Source organism: Cygnus olor, chromosome 8, assembly GCF_009769625.2.
Source record: "Cygnus olor isolate bCygOlo1 chromosome 8, bCygOlo1.pri.v2, whole genome shotgun sequence".
Taxonomy (NCBI): domain Eukaryota; kingdom Metazoa; phylum Chordata; class Aves; order Anseriformes; family Anatidae; genus Cygnus; species Cygnus olor.
Genome location: NC_049176.1, coordinates 22216032 through 22233667, shown reverse-complemented (window position 1 = coordinate 22233667; position 17636 = coordinate 22216032). Strand labels below are relative to the sequence as shown.

Here is a 17636-nt window from a genome sequence, read left to right as displayed (position 1 = left end):
GACTCCTGTTGTTATCACACTGGTAAAGCATGGACTTGACATGTACAATGCTAAGCTGACATCCACAACTCGTTAGTAGTGTTACTTGGTGTTCCCTGTGACACTGGTTTCCCCAGGTTGGAAGCCTAAATAAACTGCACACAGCCTGGGAGCAATCAGCACTGGTTTTCTCCCTGCAGAGTGGTCTTTGTAGAGTGGCAGCTCCTTACTTCTTCTTGGTGTGATTAGTGAGACGTGAGATACGAGGATTGAAGCAGCAGCACAAGCACTAGTGGAGATGAGAAATTTGCCATGCTCTTTTGAGTCAGAATTTACTGGGTCTCTGCTGAGGCCATGACCAGGACTTGTGTCTGAGTATATTGCCAATTCCTTTGTCTCTGGTTTGAATTAATACGTATTTTTATATGTATATCATGCTTAAACTTTTGTTAGAGACCCACACAAAAACAGCTGCAAGGATGTTCCAAAATTTCGTTTCTCACCTGTTCTCTTTTCTCAGCTCTTTACTCTTGTATCGCTGTTCTGAGAGTCCAGTTTACTGCTTTTGGCGAGGGTTGTGAGGAACAGGGTTGGGATTTGCACGTGCTCAAAGCCCATCTTTCCATCCCTTTCACAGCGGGATAACGAGGTTCCCAGGTAACGACATCCTAACTCAGTGTCTGCATGGAATGGACAGCCTTCTGGTTTTTTTCCTGCTGCAGAGCTCTGTAGTAGGAGAAACAGAATTGAAGCTGGGTCCTCTTTCTGGTGAGCTGTAGAGGTTGTGGGGTGAGCTGGCCCAGCAGGACACGCAGATCTGGACCCGAGATACTTGATTCACCATTTTCAGTGGTCTCTCGCATGGATCGTGCCTCACTAGTCAGCTGGAAAAGAAGACTCCACTCCTGGCCACGAGGCTGCAGTGAGTGGTTCGTTTCTCCCTCTTCCTTTTAAAAATTTTTTTTAAACCATTAACTTCAGAATTCAATCCTGAAGCATCTCCAGGGCAGAGCAGAAAATAAATTTCGTGTTTCCAACCGCATGGATACAGGGAGCCGGGCTGCAGCCGCACGGTGAGGAGCGCATCGCGCCGCTCCGCCGCCGATTGGGTGCAGCAGCGTGTGGCGTCACATCTGATTAGCGCTGTGCCACTGAATGAGGCTTGAGTGAGGACTCCCTGCCAGCTCTGACTTGTCTCGTTTCCCATTACTTTTATCCGTCACCACAAATGCCGAGTCTCCCTCCTGAACTAATTAAGTTTGCGTGTGTTTAGACACATTGCCAAATAGGGTTTAGCAAAGCAGAACTGAGCATCTCTTTTGAAGGAGGGAAGGCACGGAGCTGGAACAAGGCTGCTCAGACAGGGAGATAGACACATCCTCAGAGAGGTGGGACATCTAGGAAGTATTCCAGGGAATTACCCTGGACTTCCCTAAAAGACTTGTGGCTGGTGCCTTCTTCTAGTGTGTGGAGACCACAGGCTTGGCACTGAAGGCACTGGGGCAGCGAGAGGAGAGGTGGTGCTGCCTGTCCAAGCGTGTTCTTGGAAGTGTTGCACGGTGAAAACCCCTCTGGGTTCCAGAGGAATTCTGCAAAACGAGGTGAAATGCACCTGGAAGGACAAGGCCGTTGCTCTGGGGTGAAGATATACCTGCTGGAATCTGCTCTGTGTGCTCCCACTCTGGGGGAGTGGGACACTGGAATGCAATCCGTCTGCCCCTCGTGTGAGGTTTCAGGGTCCGCTTGTTGTCCTCAGCACTCCGAGGCTGAAGGCACGGCACTGATGCTTCCTCCACAGCACGATGCTGCCCCTTGCTGAAGAGCTGCCGCCTACAAAGGGCCCGTGTGTTGCTGCAGTGCTTCCTGGCCTGGGGAGCAGTGATTTGGGGCAGGTCCGTTCCTGACTCTGCTCTTTTTCTCAGCTTCCTTCCCTTAGCAATAACAGCTGCTTGCGTAGCTGTCCACGAAGCAAGCTGTGCTCCTCTTACCAGTGGCTCATGTGGTTTGTAGTTCCTGTTCTCCGTTGTCTTCAGCTTGGCTGTTGGTGGCAAACCGTGCAGCCTTGTTCCTGGCTTCTCCAACAGAGACCTGGGCAGGTCGGCTTCAGTCTGAATGTGCTCTTCAAGAGCTAGAAACACTATTTTTTGGACAGGCCTCTTTACTGTGGGTGTTTCCAGCAGGTGCTGGGGCACTGAGAGGCACAGCGGGGCGAGCAAGCTGGGTGGGGAGTATCGGCTGGAACACAGGGGAGGAACCTTCCAGCCTGTCAGTGGTGGATGCGAGGACGTAACCCTGCTGCAACGTGCGTAGCACTTTTAGCTCAAAGAAAAGCACAAGAGGAAGGGTGACTGTCAAGGTACTGCTCTCTGCTGATGGTGTCTAGCGGTGTCTGGGTCTGTAGCATCCAGGATGGCTCTCAGCTGCTAAAGGACCTGTGAAGCCTTTGCTTGGCTCAAGGATGTCCAGGGAACGAGGCACTGTGGCTGCAGACTTGATTTTTGTTGAACATCAGAGCTTTCGTGGAAGATCACAGAGCTGTTTCTGCCTGGGTTCCCTCTGGCAGCAGGGAGCGCACAAAGGGCCGGGGACAGGGAAGGGGACACGAGCACCCAGGAAGGGCTCATGGAGGCATGAGTTGAGGTCCTCAGCCCTGCCGCCAGTGACTTCTTCGTGGGTCTGGTGCAACACAGGAGAGAAAGCCCCTGTTGGGGGATTTGGCTGCTGCACGAGAGGGCTCAGAAAAGGAGTGCTCGTCTCTGCCAGCTGCGCTCGCATCAGCCGGCTTTCAGCTCCGGCTGCGTGTGAACCGGGCTGGAGTCGGGGAGACAGCAGCTCTCCTGCCGCCCCTCCCCTTCTTCCCTCTTGTTAAGATGCAATTTCTTTAATGAGGAAAACCTCTTGAGTAGGAACATCACCTCTCTGAAGGCTTGTCCTGACAAGGCAGTTCAAGCCGCCAGAGTCGCACATCAACTTCAGCACACCTCCGTCACTCATTACAGAGACTCTTCTCCCCGCCACCCCCCAGCAGCACCCCTCGTTCCCAGACAGGGGAATGAATCACGCTCCTGCTCCTGAATACATCATGACAGTCGTGGTTCTAATGAGAGAGGGCCATTCATTCTGGGTGGAAAGTTCCCTGCGCCGGCACAGAAATGTTATTAATTAAAGAGAGCTACCTGAAGCAAAAGATGAAAGGAGCACCAGACCTGCCAAGCTAAAATATGAGCGGGGATACAGCCTCGTTAGCACACGGTCCTCAGGCCCAGCGGGAGGATTCCTTCAGCCTGTTGCAAGTTCTCCTCCAAGTTGAAAAGCTCCAGGGCCGGATTCAGACCTGACGTAGTCTGCTCTGCTGCTGGGACCTCACCCTGCGCCCAGGACACAACTGCCACTGGTGATTAAGCAAATCGCGTTGATGTGGCATTGGGTGGTGAGGGTAACGTGCTGCTGACTGCGGGAGATGGTTTTAGTGGACAGGGAGGGTACTCGGAGTCTGCCGGGGTTGAGCCCTTGCATTGTAAGCTCTTCAGTGTGGTTTTCTCTCTTCTGAAACGTCAAATTGCCTCCCTCTGTGCGTGGAACCATTTTGCCTGCTTTTTAAGCACAATGGGAATTAATCTTGGCAACCGAGGGGAGAGTTTTTGCTGTGTGTTTGTAGCTACACAGCTGAGACACAGCGAGGTTAAGTGAGGTGCCTGTGGTCATGCAGGCAGTCAGAGGCAGAGAAAGGAGCTGAGCCACGTCTGAATCTCAGACCGACACCTTAACGTCAGGAGCACAAGTTAATTCTCCTTCCAGCTTTGGATCGTTCTGCAAATGCATCAGATAGGTAAAAATGTGTGGAGGCTTTGCTCTGTGTACCTCCAACATGGAGGTGCTCGTACTGTGGCTGATCAGAACATGCTAATTTATTTCTTCACAGGAAACTACTGCTCAGAAGTTTATTTTCTTAAATAAATGTTAAAAGGCAAGTACTCTAATACAGTGATAAAACACTGTGAAGTGCCTTGAGATGTTTATGGCCCTTGGTGCTCTTCCTAGGTTGCATATTAGTAAATTCTGAGCAATGAATTATACCGCTGCTTAATTTTATCTCACTGTTTGAATTCTTCCTGCACAAGTTGCGCCGGCTGGGAGGACACCTGCCTTCCCAGACCTCAGAGTGTCAGCGGGTTGCTCCTCCTGGTCCTCTGTCCTGGAGGATCGGGTTGGAATTGGCCTTAGGTCACAAGGGAAGGATTGATGGTGTCGGTGTCCCTCGTGCGTGCTGTTCTTTATCACAGGGCCAGGAGGGCGTCAGCAGTCTTTTCCTGGGAGAGAAATGCAGGCAGTCTGAAGTGAGTGAGCGGAGCTGCTTGGGTAGCAGTGGGGACAGGCAGGAGAAGGCTTAGGGTGGGCTGGTCAGGTGGCAGCAGGGCAGGACGTGGTGGGCTCAGAGAGTAACAGGGAAGAGCTGGTAACAGAAATATAACACAGTAATCTGCGGTTAAAAATAAGAAAATAATTCCTTTCCGACTAAAAATCTTGGGATTAGCTTATTTTTGTTGCTTTTTATATTTTCGTTGCTTTTAGCGGGGATCATTTTGCTGACCAAACCCATGGTGTACCCTTTCACATGGTTACATTGGCTCAAGAAGAGGGTGGTGAACTACGGCGCAGGGACGGGGCTGAATATCCAGGGTCAGGAACCTTTTGAGTCAGCTTTGCTGATGGAGTTGTTCATGTAATTACATCCTAAAGTGCATTGCCGGAGCTAAGCAAGGGAGCCTTATGAGCATGCTCTTCTCTAGCACTTACAGGGAGTAGCACTGACCCCGTTCGCTTCTGTGACCCCGCAGGCCAGCTTTTTGTTTTTGAAGGAAATGATATCAGTAATGCAAAATAAATGTTTTATTTTTAAGGTCTCCCCCCCCCCCCCCCCTTAAAAATAAGAGTGTGCAACGCTTACTTAAAATGAGTATAGCACACTTATTTTCCTTATCCCTCTGCAGCGGTTCCCCAGCTGTCTTCCGTTCCTGCCTTTGTCTGAAATGTGCTGGTTGCACGAGACCTTCTGCAACGCGTGGCTCTGCGAGTGCCTTTGTGTTAAGCTTTGGACATGGAATCTTTGTACGGGGATCATCGTGCAATTGACTGTCACCTTCGGGTCTGCTTCTTGGCTGGCGCATCACAGCAAAGATGTTTGTCACAGTCAGGGCTGTAGTTGGCACAGATTTATTGGGCCGTGATGCCTGATGTGCTCTGAGGAGCATGGATTCTACTGCTTGGGAATTAGGACCAAAGAAGTTGGAAACGGTGTGAAAGATGGTGGAGGGACTTGGAATCAATTTACAGCGTAGGGGAAATGAGATGGGCATTGCATGAAATACTCCGTTTCCAGCAACGAGCCGTTGAGGTGGGGTAATGGATGGAGAAGGTGAGTTTTTCCATTCCTGGATAAAGTAGCTCAGGCTATATTTGGACAATTGCACTGACGAATGCAAGCCATCGGTCCCAGTATTGTCTGCTCGTGCAGTAAGGAAGAATAATAAGGTAGAGTCTCAGGTGAATTCTGGGTCCAGTGTTATAATGAATTCAGTCAAAATGGCTTCAAAACCAATGGATTTATAATGGGCATTTGGTAAAAAGCACACCCCTGGCCCTCTGTGCTTGTCGGAAAGGCCTCTAATAGCAATCAACATTATGGTTACCTGTGCCCTGGGGAAGTGAAAAGCTGGCTGACTGTAGGGCAGTAGAGGATAAACCGCTGGAAGACTCTGTCATCTGGGTTTTCTTGTCTGTGGCATGAGGAGTAGCTTCATAAAGTGCAACTCTTCTTTATTACTTCAAAAAGCTTAATTTTCCTAGCTCTAGACAGCTGTAGTGTTTCATGCTGGGGCTAACATGTCAGCTCTCTCCCTTTGGATCTCGGCTCTTCTGACTTCCAAGCGGAGGCAAAGCGGTCGTGGCTTGGCACCAGCGCTGCCTGCCCAGAGCCTTAGCTGGGAGCAGCACTCCCGTGGCTGCTCTGGGTAGAGAGCTCTGCTTGAAAGTACTGCCAGCCTGGCAGCTGCGTCTTGTTCTAGTCAAGCTTTGTGTAATTCAGTAGCTTTCTGGAAAGCATTTTGTTTGTTTGCATGTTTGTTTCCTGGTGGGAGCCATTTTCCTGGATGGGTTCGGTCCCTCTCCTCCTGAAGCTCCTGGCTGGCAAAGACCTACTGGGCCATCTTGAGGTCAGCCCTGGTATTTTCCCTCCAGCGTATTCTCCTGTGCATTGTCCAGCCACTCTGACTCCCAAGGAGCGGATGTCTGGGTGCGTGCGGGACACCCGAGCTGCAGACTAACCTTTTGAGCTAAGTCTGTTCCACGCTGCAGTCACCTTTTGCTGTGTTTGGCCAGCGTGCTGCCCTCAGCCTGGCACACCAAGACCGTGTCTTGTGCTCGGGGATTGCTCTGGACCAGGTGTTGGTGCGAGGCAGGTGGAGGTGGTACACCCAGAAGAGCAGAGTGGAGGACTTGGTGGGAAGAAGAACGAGGATGCAGTGCGCTGTGCCGGCAGGGCCACGTGCAGGAAGCTCTTGCAGCCCAGCATTCTGTCCTACCTGTGTCCCACCAGCTTTGTTTGCTTCTCTTTGAGCAGGGCTTTTGTCCTCCCATCTGCCCAGCACCTACGTTCCGGGATGTCCCTTATCTTCTCTCCGTAGGTGCCCCTCGCTCATCCCTGCTTCTCCTTTCCCCTCTGGGCGTTGGGCTGGTCTCAGTGCCAGCATCCTCCTGGGCTCAGCGCCGTCCCCGCGTGGAGTCACACGTGTCCCCTGCAGACCCGGCGCTGGGAGGCTGCCGAGACCTCTCCTCCAGCTCGCTGTGCTCCCCGCGCCGGAGAGAGCCGTTACGTTTTATGGACCATTTAGTTTCCCAACGGCGATCCTAATTCTTCACAGCATGTATGTGCCGTTTCTGGGTTATTAAAAGGACCCCTGAAAAGGAGCTGCCCTCTGAGTCGGTGCTCTTCCATGCAGGTAATTGCGGGAGGGTTTTGCTTAGGTGGTGAGGCTTAATATTTCCAAACTCTCCCTGTGCTAAGAGGGTGAATTAATACCCAAGTCTCCCCGTGGCTGCAGGGAATGACCCTTGTGCATTGTCAGTAAGCAGGCAGGGGAAGAACGCTTGTCTGCTGCAGTTCAAACTTGGAATTGCTCCGGAGGAAGTCCGCTTGCTTTCTGCATAGAGATCAAGGGTGCTTTAAGGGCTGGCCGGCCAGGTGTCTCGGTCTTTCATCTCTCTGTCCTTACATTGTGTGACACGTCAGGTGCCAAAATAGCTTCCATTCCTCGGGGGCCCAAGCAAGCTCCACAGTTCCTGGGGAAGGAGTGATTACCTCTGAGGGCCGCGTTAGCCCAAGGACGGGTGGCGGTGGTCGCACAGCAGGTGTGAAATGGGTGGGAGGTGGTTCAAGGGGGAGGTTCTTGTCAAGTCACCGTGGTGTCTATGAGAAAAGAGAGACGGCAAGCCACTAGGCTGTGTGTTTCAGGTGGGAGGAAGCTGCCGAGGTCCCTAACGTTGCAAAATGCCAAGTGGAATGGTGCTGCCCCGTGGAGCCCAGCAGCGTGACGGAATTAATGAGGCTGGTGTGGAGGGGTTAATGTGCGCGAGGGCGGTGGGCAGAGGTGGGATTTTGCCATCAGGATTGCCGGGCTTCGGAAGCGCAGTCTGATGGCAAGACCACGTGAAAAGAAATTGCAGCTTGCAAGGAGAATGCTAAAAGTCATCAGCTGCCAAAGTTTTTGTGTTTGCTGCAGACCCGAAGCAAATTGGTGGCTTAAGGGGCTCTGAGCACCTGGGTCTTGCACTGGGTATACAGGTAAGATGAAATTAGGAGGGGGCTAAGTAATTAATTCCTCTTGCTGTGACGAGGATGGGAGATGATTCTGACTTGCCACTTCTCCTCAGAAGTTCCTTCAGAAGCTGGTAAGGACTGTGGTTATGAAACCCGGGAAGCAAAGAGGATCCCTGGGTGCCTGACACTTCCTTTTCTCTGCTGGTTCTTTCTCGCAGGCAGCCTCGGGCTGCCTGTCTCTTTGTTAAGACAGTGACAGCAATGTGACACCGTGAAAATAATTACTAACAAATCACGGTGGTGACTGCAAACAGCTCGCTGTCTTCAGAGGCATGTCAGGGAGCATTAGAGCAGGGCCGTGGGAGCTGCGGAGCGGCTGGGGCCTCTTTCTGTGCTCTAGGCTGAGGGAAGCTCTTCGGAGACCTTTGGCGCCTGCCACCCCCACATCATTCCCTTCTCGTTGGCTTTTTCTTTCTTTCCTCCCTTCCCTGCCTTTGCCATCAATAATTAAGCCCATTAATTGCACAGGGAGCTCAGGAAAGCTGAGAATGGTGAGGCCAGGCTTCTGCCTGCCTCGGATTCAGCCAGCCGCAAAGCAGGGGAGGCATTTCTGGAGGGGTGTCGGGGACAGGAGCGTGTCCAAGCTGCGTTCCCCATCTCGCAGCCCTTGCGTGCTGCCCTGGGCAGGACTGTTTGTTAGCTGCGTGCCCTAGGAATTTGTGGGTACACTGGTACACTGCTGCTTGTGCTTGGCAGCCCCCAGTCTTAGCAGTCCTGAAACTAGGTTTGCATTTGTGCAGAGCATCATAGCAAGCGGGCAGTCGATGGGCTCCTCCAGCAAAAGAACGGGCAGAGGAAGGAGAGGACAAGAGGAAGCCGAGTTGTACAGCAGAGGACCTGCTCAGGTGGGGGCCACATCTAAACAACGTTGCCTGCTGTGGCCTTGGCACCCAGCATAGAGGGGTGGCTGACAGCAGGGCTGCGCCGGTGGAGATCTTAATGGTAATGTGACCATCTGGCAAAACCCCTGCTTCCATGGGCTGTGTTGAAAGCAAGGCTTCTGCAGTCCCTTCTGCATGTGCTCCAGGAGAGGGAGGCTGCTGGGGCTGTTGCTCTAAAGCCTCTCATTACGTTGCTGGGAAGCTCCCACCGAAGGGAGGCTCAAGGAGAGATGCTGATAGGGAACTGGAAAGCTGGCTGAAGTGTCCTTCAGCGGCGCTGGCAATCAGCCCCCCCTGCTCAACCTTTGCAAGGGGCGGTTGCAGCCCGTGCTCCCTGCCCTGCTGGCGTTTTCGTGGTCCCATTCAGGGGCTGCCCGTGCTGCGCTGGTGCTGAGCCATGCGGGGCAGAGCCCTGCAGCGGGGAGCAGGAGGTGGGGACGGGCCCCAGCCCCGTGGCCGCGGGCTCCTGCTCCGCCGAGCAGCCCCCTTCCCATTCCCCTAGTTACTCGAGTGCTTTTCCCCGACTGTCACATCTGTAGATAATGGTGCCGGCGCATCTAGCGAGCTGCGGAGTGGCGACGGAGGGGGGAGGGCTGGCGCTGAGGGTGGCTCGTAGCGGCCCCTCTCCCCTCCTCATACAATATTTATGCAGGGGCTGGGAGTCGGCGGCACTGACCTGCGGGTCGGGCTGTTAAACAGCTCCCGCAGCCCCTGCATCCTAATTGCTGCACTTGTCCTTTGCTCTGGAGGATTCGCCGCTCCTTCTCTCCGCCGAAGCAAATACTAATGGCAGCTCGGGCTTGGAGCTGGGGAGCGGCCTCTCCCCGCAAGGAGGGGCTGAACTTGGTTCCCCTCGCGCAGGGCTGATTTGTAGCAGCACGGGAAGCTGTGCTCAGCACCCTGAGGAGCTCAGCACCCTGAGGAGCTCAGCACCCTGAGGAACAGGCCTGCAGGCTGTGCTGAGAGCCCGGCGAGCCGTAATGCATGTAATTCTCAGTTTCGTGTTGTCAGAGGGGGCAGGGGGTTACCCCATCCTGCCAGCTCCTTGTGGGATTTCTGTTCCCCTTAGTGGGGAGAGGAGGAGGAGGCGGTCACAGGAGTCGTTTGGGAGAGGGGACTGGGTGATGGGGTGCCAGAGGAGGGCAGGGACAGTGCTGGAAGGGGATGTCCTTGGCCGAGCAGCCTTACAAGGCAGAACGGCGTATTTCCTTGTAGATAAATGATTTGCTTTAGTCAGTGGGGAGGGAGGTGATGCGATGCCAAAAGCCCCAGACCCTTTGTGGGGGTGAGGGACTCGTGCCCCCTTCACAAGCAGTACATCCACAGCTGGTGCTGGAGAGGTTTTTCTTCTAGCAAGCAGGGGCTTTCTGCTGATTTCAGCTGTATGCAGCGGCACAAGGAAGCCCCAGAAATGAAGCCGTTTGGTTGCTAGAGCTGCCACAACCTTCCCCATGTTGTTCTGCTGGGCTCCATCCTGCTTGGGGCTTCACATCAGTGCGAGTCCGGTGACCCGCGCGGCTGCCCACGTCCTTCCCCTGCCTTCGAAAGCGTGCAGGTCTCCTTTGTGACTGGGAGAATGCTGCTTAGGCTGGAGACTAATGGCCTTTAAGTGACATGATTGCATTATGTTAAGCGTCTATAGGCTTTACCATTAGGCACTAAGCAGTTTATGACTCATAGCAGAGAAGCCCTGCTCCTGAAGGGTGTGGAAGCTAACTGGGCAGGACAGGCAAGGCAGGGGAGAGGCGAGGTTTCCTCCGGCACGTCGCACAGCGAGTCTGAGGAACCGGGACAGGACACGTCCGTCCGCGAGCAGCACCTTGCTCTAGGTCTTGCCACACTCATTTCCTGCGGAGGAATACTTCTCCAGCGGGAGACCGTGTAGTGGGAGGAGAAGTGTGTTTAATTTTAGTGTAATTCTTGTGTGGGTTTTGGTTTTGAGGGCGCTCAGACACGATGCGCTGTGGGGGCATCTATTGCACTCAGGAAGTAATTAGAGGATTCTGCAGCAGGAGTCTGAGCGCTGCCTCTTAAAACTGCTCGTGTGCAGGGGACCAGGCGATCACTGGATGAGGGTCTGTATGAAAGACTTCGTAAGGGGCCGTATAGACAGAGGAAGGACACGCTCTGCCTTTGTAATTAGGCTCCACTGCAGCATGAATCACAGAACAATTTCCATAGAGATCTCTCTTCCACCCCCTGCTCAAAGCAGGGCTAATTTCAACCTGAAGCAGCTTGTTCAGGGTCTTCTCCAAGGGAGGAGATTCCCCAGCTCTCTGTCCCGGTGCTTCGTTTCCTGCACGGTGAAGAGTTTTTCCTGGTGCTCGACTGGAAGTCCACCAGCCTGCGGTCACGCTGGTGACTTCCATCGAGAACGTGCCTACAACGTAGGTGCACGCAGTCTGCTAACACTGTGCACTACTGTTAATAAGATGCTCTGTGATGTTATATTTAGTAAGCAGCTGAACTGTCACAGCGAGCTTGTGCGTAGAAATCCATTTTTAAGTGTGTTTTTTTTTGTTGTAGTGTCACATTCCCAAGGCTGAGAGGGTGACCTCAGCCTTGGAGACTTTCCAGCTTCTCTTTCCTTGGGAGCAACTCGGTGCGCTTCTGCTGTCAAAGGCAAGTCCTCCCAGTCCTCCTCCCTGTCTGGAAGGGCTTGCAAGAGCGTTAGCTCTACCCCTGAGCACTCCGTTGCTGATCTGGAGGAGTGCAGAGCTCCTGCCTGCTGCACTTCTAACCTCAGCTGAACCATGGAGCCAGCGAGCCCTGGTTTGCTGCGTGGTAATTAGGTGCTTGTTTAAAACTGAAACGGCTCAATCCTGATCTTGCTCTCGCTGGCTACTTGCTAACAGCAGGTAGAGTTACTCCAGATTTACTACCGCATGCATAATAGCAGAATCAGGCCCAGTAAATAGAGCTATGAATCATTTTAAGAGAACCTGTTAAGCGGTAGCACACAGATTTATTGTAGCATCATGTGTGTGCAATTGTTGATGAACATTTTCTGTTGGAAGCTGAATACCCGCTGTGTTACAGCCTTGCTTTTAATGTTGAGATAGCATCTCTGCCAGCACCTAGCTGATGCGCAGACAGATACCCATAAAAGGGCCAGATCTCATACGGTGCTAAATGCCTTCATGTTTCATTAAGGTTGATGGCAGTGGAAGGCACGCAGTGCTTTGCAGGACCAACGAGTGACAATGAGCCACTTGCCCTGTGTACTTTTTGTGGCAGGATTATTTTCCCAGTGTATTACAATGCTCCGGCTGCATCCTGGGGTAACAGAGTCTCCTGTTCACAAGCCTGCTGCTTGGGAAACGTGGGGGTTGGGATTCCCCCAAATTTCTAAGTAAAACTTCAGGGAAGAGGGATGTGGCTGTAGCACGGGGGTGGATCTGCAGGGCGGTGGGTGTCCTGGCGTTTCAGGTAGTGCTGCTGGGACTCTCAGCTGTTACGGCTTTTGGGAGAAAGCAGTGCTGGCCACAACGGGCATCACAGAAAAAAGAACGGAAGGTCTGCAAGTGCCGGGTATCAGCCTCGCTGCTTAGCCTGGGTTTTTTGGCCTCATTACACTAATCCAATTAAAGAGCGATGGAAGGAGATAACACACACTCCAGTGAAGTGGGTTGTGTGGCAACTGCTTCCTTTCCCGGGCAGCTGGAGCGGCCCCGGTTGTCTCGTGCATCACCACACCTCCCCGGGCCCTGCAGAGCCACCGGTGCCTCGGCGCGTGCTCTTCTCCTGCATCGTGCCTCTCTTATTACTAATGGAGCATGGATGCGTTTTAGCTGCTGGTCAGCCCTCATTAATATCCGGAGATGACAGGTTGACATTTGTAGAGCAGACTCGCCTTGACCTTCATGTTGTGCAGCGGTGCGGTTGCCGCGTGGTGCCCCGTGCCGGATGCTTCTCCCCGCGCAGCCTCGGGAGCACGTTCGTGTTAGCAGAGGGGCAGCCGGCTCTCCGACCCCTTTGCTGCTGCCGGGAACGCAGGCACAGTGCCTGGATGTCTGTGTCCCTCTGCCCGGCCCCAGAGAGAGCCTCCGGCCCAGTGGTGGGACTGGGCGGTGCTGGGGTCGCAGTCCTCACTTCCCTGGAGGTTGTTACTGGTTCCCCACAGCGGTGCTGTGCCGTTTGGGTGCTGGGACGTGGCATGAAGCGGTGATACCCTCTCTGCTTCCTTTTCCTGGCTCCTTCCTGGGGACAAAGCAGGAGAAAAGGCTGCGCTGCCCAGGTACCCCGCACGCTGGCAGCCGCCCATCTGCCCCCAGCCCACCCCACGCCAGCACAGGGGCTGTGCACCAGCTCGGCAGTGACATTTATTAACAGAGGGGGCTTTGAAACAAGGCAGGCTGCTCCTGCAAAGGCTCCTCGCTCTCACTCCGTCTCCTCCTCTCGCCAGCCCATCTGAGGCAATGGCTGCTGGCGTTGAAATTCATTAGTGTTCCCTGACAGGCGATGGAGGCTTGCTCTGTCTGTTCCCACTTCCCTGCTCTCATGTCCCTGCTTCACGCACGCTGATATTTAAAGCTGATGTGCGGCTCGTAGGCTTGCTGTGCTGTGACAAGTTTGGGGGTGGCTGAGAGAGCTGAGGGTGGAAGGAAAGCACAGAGAGGCGGGAGGGAGGGAGAAGGGACCTGTCTCAGGGTTTCTGTGAAAGCCCGGGGCTTTTCAGACCCTCTCCAAGGCGGAGATCCCAGCCTGTGCCAAAGGAGAGCAGCGCTTCTGCACCAGGTCCAGGTCCCCTTCGTGCCATGCCTTCGCCAGCCTTGCTCTGAATTGCAGAGCCAGGGCAAGGTGTCTTGGCAGCTCTCCTCTCTCCGGTACCACCTTGTTGCTGTTCTGAGCTGCTGCCTCCACGCAGCTCTGTTCAGGCTTTGCAGCCCTCCTGCAGCGGAGGACTGCCAGGGCAGGAGTGTCCCAGCCCTCTCCTTTGCAGCCCGGTGCAGCGGGGTTGGCCAGGACACAATTAAAATGTTCTGCATCTCTTACGACTCAAGGTCTCCAGTGCATGGATTCATATTTTACTTTTGAAGGCTGTGACCAGGTCTATAAATATCAAGATTTAATGTCCCTTTATCCTTCCCAAAGAGGGACTTGTGCTTTTAGCTGGCTCAATATCAATACACCCCGTGTGTAGAAAGTGGCCCAATTTCTTTGTCTCCTGACATCCTGAACCCAGAAGCAGATGGACGTTAACCAGCTCTGATGAGGTGGGAGAAGCGAGCATTAATTTTTTATATGCCAGGACCACCTGAGTGACGGAAATCAATTACGGCTGTCCCTCCCCCTTCCATATTAATGTGGCGGCTCCGAGCAGAGGCGGAGGAACCTGTTGAAATGAGAAACCCCTATTTCTTGGTTTGACCCCCCGGATAATTAGGGTTAAATTGATATGCTATCGCGCTGGTGACACATTTTATCTGCTTCTGTTTGTACAAGAGGATACAATAGTGGAGGAAGGACCAATTTGTGCCCTGCTCTAGCTAACCAGACCGAGATAAAAGGTGTCACTAGTACGATAACGTTCTTGCCTCACACTCCTTTTTGTTGCTCAATTTGCCTTTTTTTTTTTTTTTTAATCCCATTCTTTCTTTCTCTCAATACCCTTGGTCATATTTTAACTCCATGCCATCGCATAATGATGCCCTGCTAAATGTGTGTGGAGATAGGCAACTCTGGCTGACAGCCTTTCCCGATAACCGAATTCCAGCCCATCCATCACCAGGCTGCTCTCCTTAACTTAAGGAAAGTGATAACTAAAGCAAGGCCGTTTATCACCGCCGAGCCGCGCGCATCTCGCTGCCTCGCAGAGAGCAGGCTTCAGCGGGAGGGATGCAGCCGTCTGACCTCGCCTCCCGTTTGCATCTCCGGGCCCCATTTACCCCGCAGCGTGGGGACGGAGGAGCAGGGCTGGGTGGAAAATAGAGCCCGGGGTGGAAAATCCCACAGCCTTTTTCAGGTTTCTCTTTTTTAGGTTTCTCTCTGTCAAGTGCGGTCATAGAATCAGAATATCCCGACCTGGAAGGGACCCACAAGGATCATCAAGTCCAGCCGTACCCGAAGCACGGTGTTTGGCTGATGGGATGGTTTGGAGAGCCAGCTTCCTTCCCAGGGTGCGAGAACTTCAACGTTTAGGGGGGAACAAGACTTCCTTCAGAAGCTGGAAGCATCACAGGATGCTGACGAAGGGAAATGCGGTGCTCTTTCTCTTCTGCTGCCCAGGGAAGTCCCCGTCCCTGGGGTATCTCAGAGATGTGGATGTGGCACTAAGGGCCGTGGTTTTGTGATGGGATTGGTAGGTCAGGCTGATGGTTGCACTTGGTGATCTTGAAGGTCTTTTCCAGCCTAGATGGTTCTGTGATTCTGTATCCTGAGCTCTTTGCTCAAACACAGCCGTCCCAGTGATCGAGGTTGAGTTTTGCCGTAGTGTGAAGCTGTACTGAGCATAAAAGCTCGTCTGCCAAATGAGCTGCTCAAGTCAGCAGCGATCCTCATAAATAGATGTACTTCCTTAGAGGCTGTGGCAGTTTCGTTCCCCAGGAGAGCCGCAGGTGTGCCCCGTTCACTCCAACCTGGAGAAGATGCTGGGGAGCATGGGACCGCAGCAGATGACAGGAGGGGAAGAGACCCTGCAGGAGTGATCTCCTGGGGCCCTGCTTTCTGTGAAGTGAGAGCCCCCAGCTCCCCAGTCCTGTGCTGGGAGCCCTGTGTACCCAGACTGGACTGGACCAGACCCACAGGACAATCCTTTGCAACGGACAAACCAGTTGATGGCCATATCCCTGCTGGCCTGGAGCCACCAGACCCGCCCCTTTCAGCTCAGGGAGCCGACGGATACTTTGGTCCATGCTGCTGACAGCCTGTCCAGCTTACAGCAAAAGTGTGGAGCTTGCAGTGCTTTGAAAACTTCGTGAGGTCTCTCTGGTGCCGGTGCGAAATGAGGGGAGCAGAAGCACGGAGGGGGATGGGGAACGTCCTTAGGTCACGCAGCTCCGTAGGCAGTTTCTGGGGTTGTTCCTTGTTTGCAAAAATGGGTCATTTATTTAGTTGACATATTTATTTGGGACATTTGTTTTCTCCAATTAAAGACCCACCGTCCAGCGCCCAGGGCGTACTGCCATCAGTCTCAGGGTGGAGGAAGGACCAGGCTGTCCAGTTCCGTGGGCCTGCTGGTCCCGCGGGGATGGAGACGCTTTGGATGTCATTCATTGCGCTGGGTGGTTAGCTGTCAAGTCCTGTGGCTAACAACGATGCTGCACTCGCTTGTCCTGGGCCCCGTCCAAATGTTAGGCTAGACAATAATTATTCCTCTGAGTGGAGCCGGGCTGAGAGCTGTATTAATGAAAATCTCTCGGGCTGGGAGGAGAACCCTAGCTTTTGGTAATACACCTCTTGCTAGCTGCTGTCATGATCCTTCTAGCTAAATGTGAGCAAAGAGGTTGAGCTGATCACCTGCCTGTATTAGACCCGTGGTTCCTTTTCTTCTTAGCTTTTTTTTTTTATTTGGAAATCAGAAAAAAACCTATAGACAGAAGCTTTCTTAGGATGCTGGTTGGGCTCGGAGGGGTCTGTTCCACTCTGGGATGTCACGGACGTATGCGTAGCGGCTGTAAAATGCACAGACCGGGCTGCTTTTTATGTGACGGCTGTGCAATTGCGAGGAGTGACTCCAGGTGGTTTATTTCAGAGCGATGGTGCTAGCATCAGATGAGCCGTGCCCGGAGATGAGAGCGTGCTGTCAGGTCACATTGCTTAGCCTGCAAATCGCCTCTGTCCTGCTGCTTGCAAGCTCATTCCTGTGACAGGCTTCCTGCTTTCAGAGAGATTCCTCTGGACCTCCTTATTCAAATGTGCTTGTATGACATAAATTACTGCTCCTAAATGATGCCGTGTGCATCTCTACAGGACCAGGCATTTGGGTTTGGCACACAGTCTATTCCTTCCGTAGCTGAAGCAGGTCTCGCAAAGCCAGTGTATTACGGCCACGGGAATGTATGGCCACGTATTCCTGGGAGGTTCCCCTGGGTATATTTTGCCAGCTTCCAGCCTTTTCTTCCCATCGAAATGGAGTCAGCACAGACCAAACTGCTCCTTCAGCACCGCTGCCATTATCCACAAGTGCCCTGTGTGCAGCCCTCCCTCATCTCCTTACCGGTGCAATGCTATGGGTCTGAAGAGGTGCTGCCCTGGTGGTCAGAGGGCTTGGGGCTGGGCTGAGCTCTCAGTAATTGTTTGGGGGGGCTGTTGGTGTACCCCAGCTCAAAGTGGTGTGTACCCAGCTTGTGCTTCCATCTGAGCAGAGCTCGTTCCTGAATTTCAGCCTTGAACCTGAAGCCTGGAGCATCCAGGCTTTGCCCTGTACAGGGAGACAATACTTTGTCCCGGACAGGGTCTGTGCTGGGGTGTTCGAGCAGCTGATGCTGGCTCTCGCAGCTCTTCCCTCCTTCCCTACACCCTCCCCCTGCAGTCCCCACACGGCCAAGGAAGTTGTAAGACTTCCCCACCCCCTCTGCTTGCAAAAGCCGGTTTCTGGGGTTGTGGCTTTTAACATGCACAAACGGGTCTAATTTAGTCATTTATTTAGTTGACATATTTATTTGGGATGTTCCTTTGCTTCAGTTAAGGATCCTGTGACCGGTGCCCCAGGCATGCTCAGCAGTACGTGAATGAACAAGATCCATCAATTACTCCTGATCGGATCAAAGCGGCCGGGGAAGCCTCCCATAACTCATCTCCAGCACGGCCTCGGCTGGAGCCGCGCGGCTTTGCAGCTCAGCCTTCCCCGTGCGCTGGCGGAGAGGGGCAGTTCCTAGCTGGTGCCGGCTGGGAGAGGCTGCTTGCCAAATCCCTGGCTCCTGTTGTCCCTTCGGGCAGCCCTGCTGCCTCCCCAGGGC

General features: G+C 53.4%; 1 protein-coding gene across 7 annotated transcripts in view; it reads left to right on the top strand.

Moving 5' to 3' along the window:
• The window catches only part of ERI3 (ERI1 exoribonuclease family member 3), a 118444-nt gene that overhangs the window by 31274 nt on the left and 69534 nt on the right, over positions 1–17636 (top strand). The gene's annotated exons all lie outside the window — the stretch shown is intronic.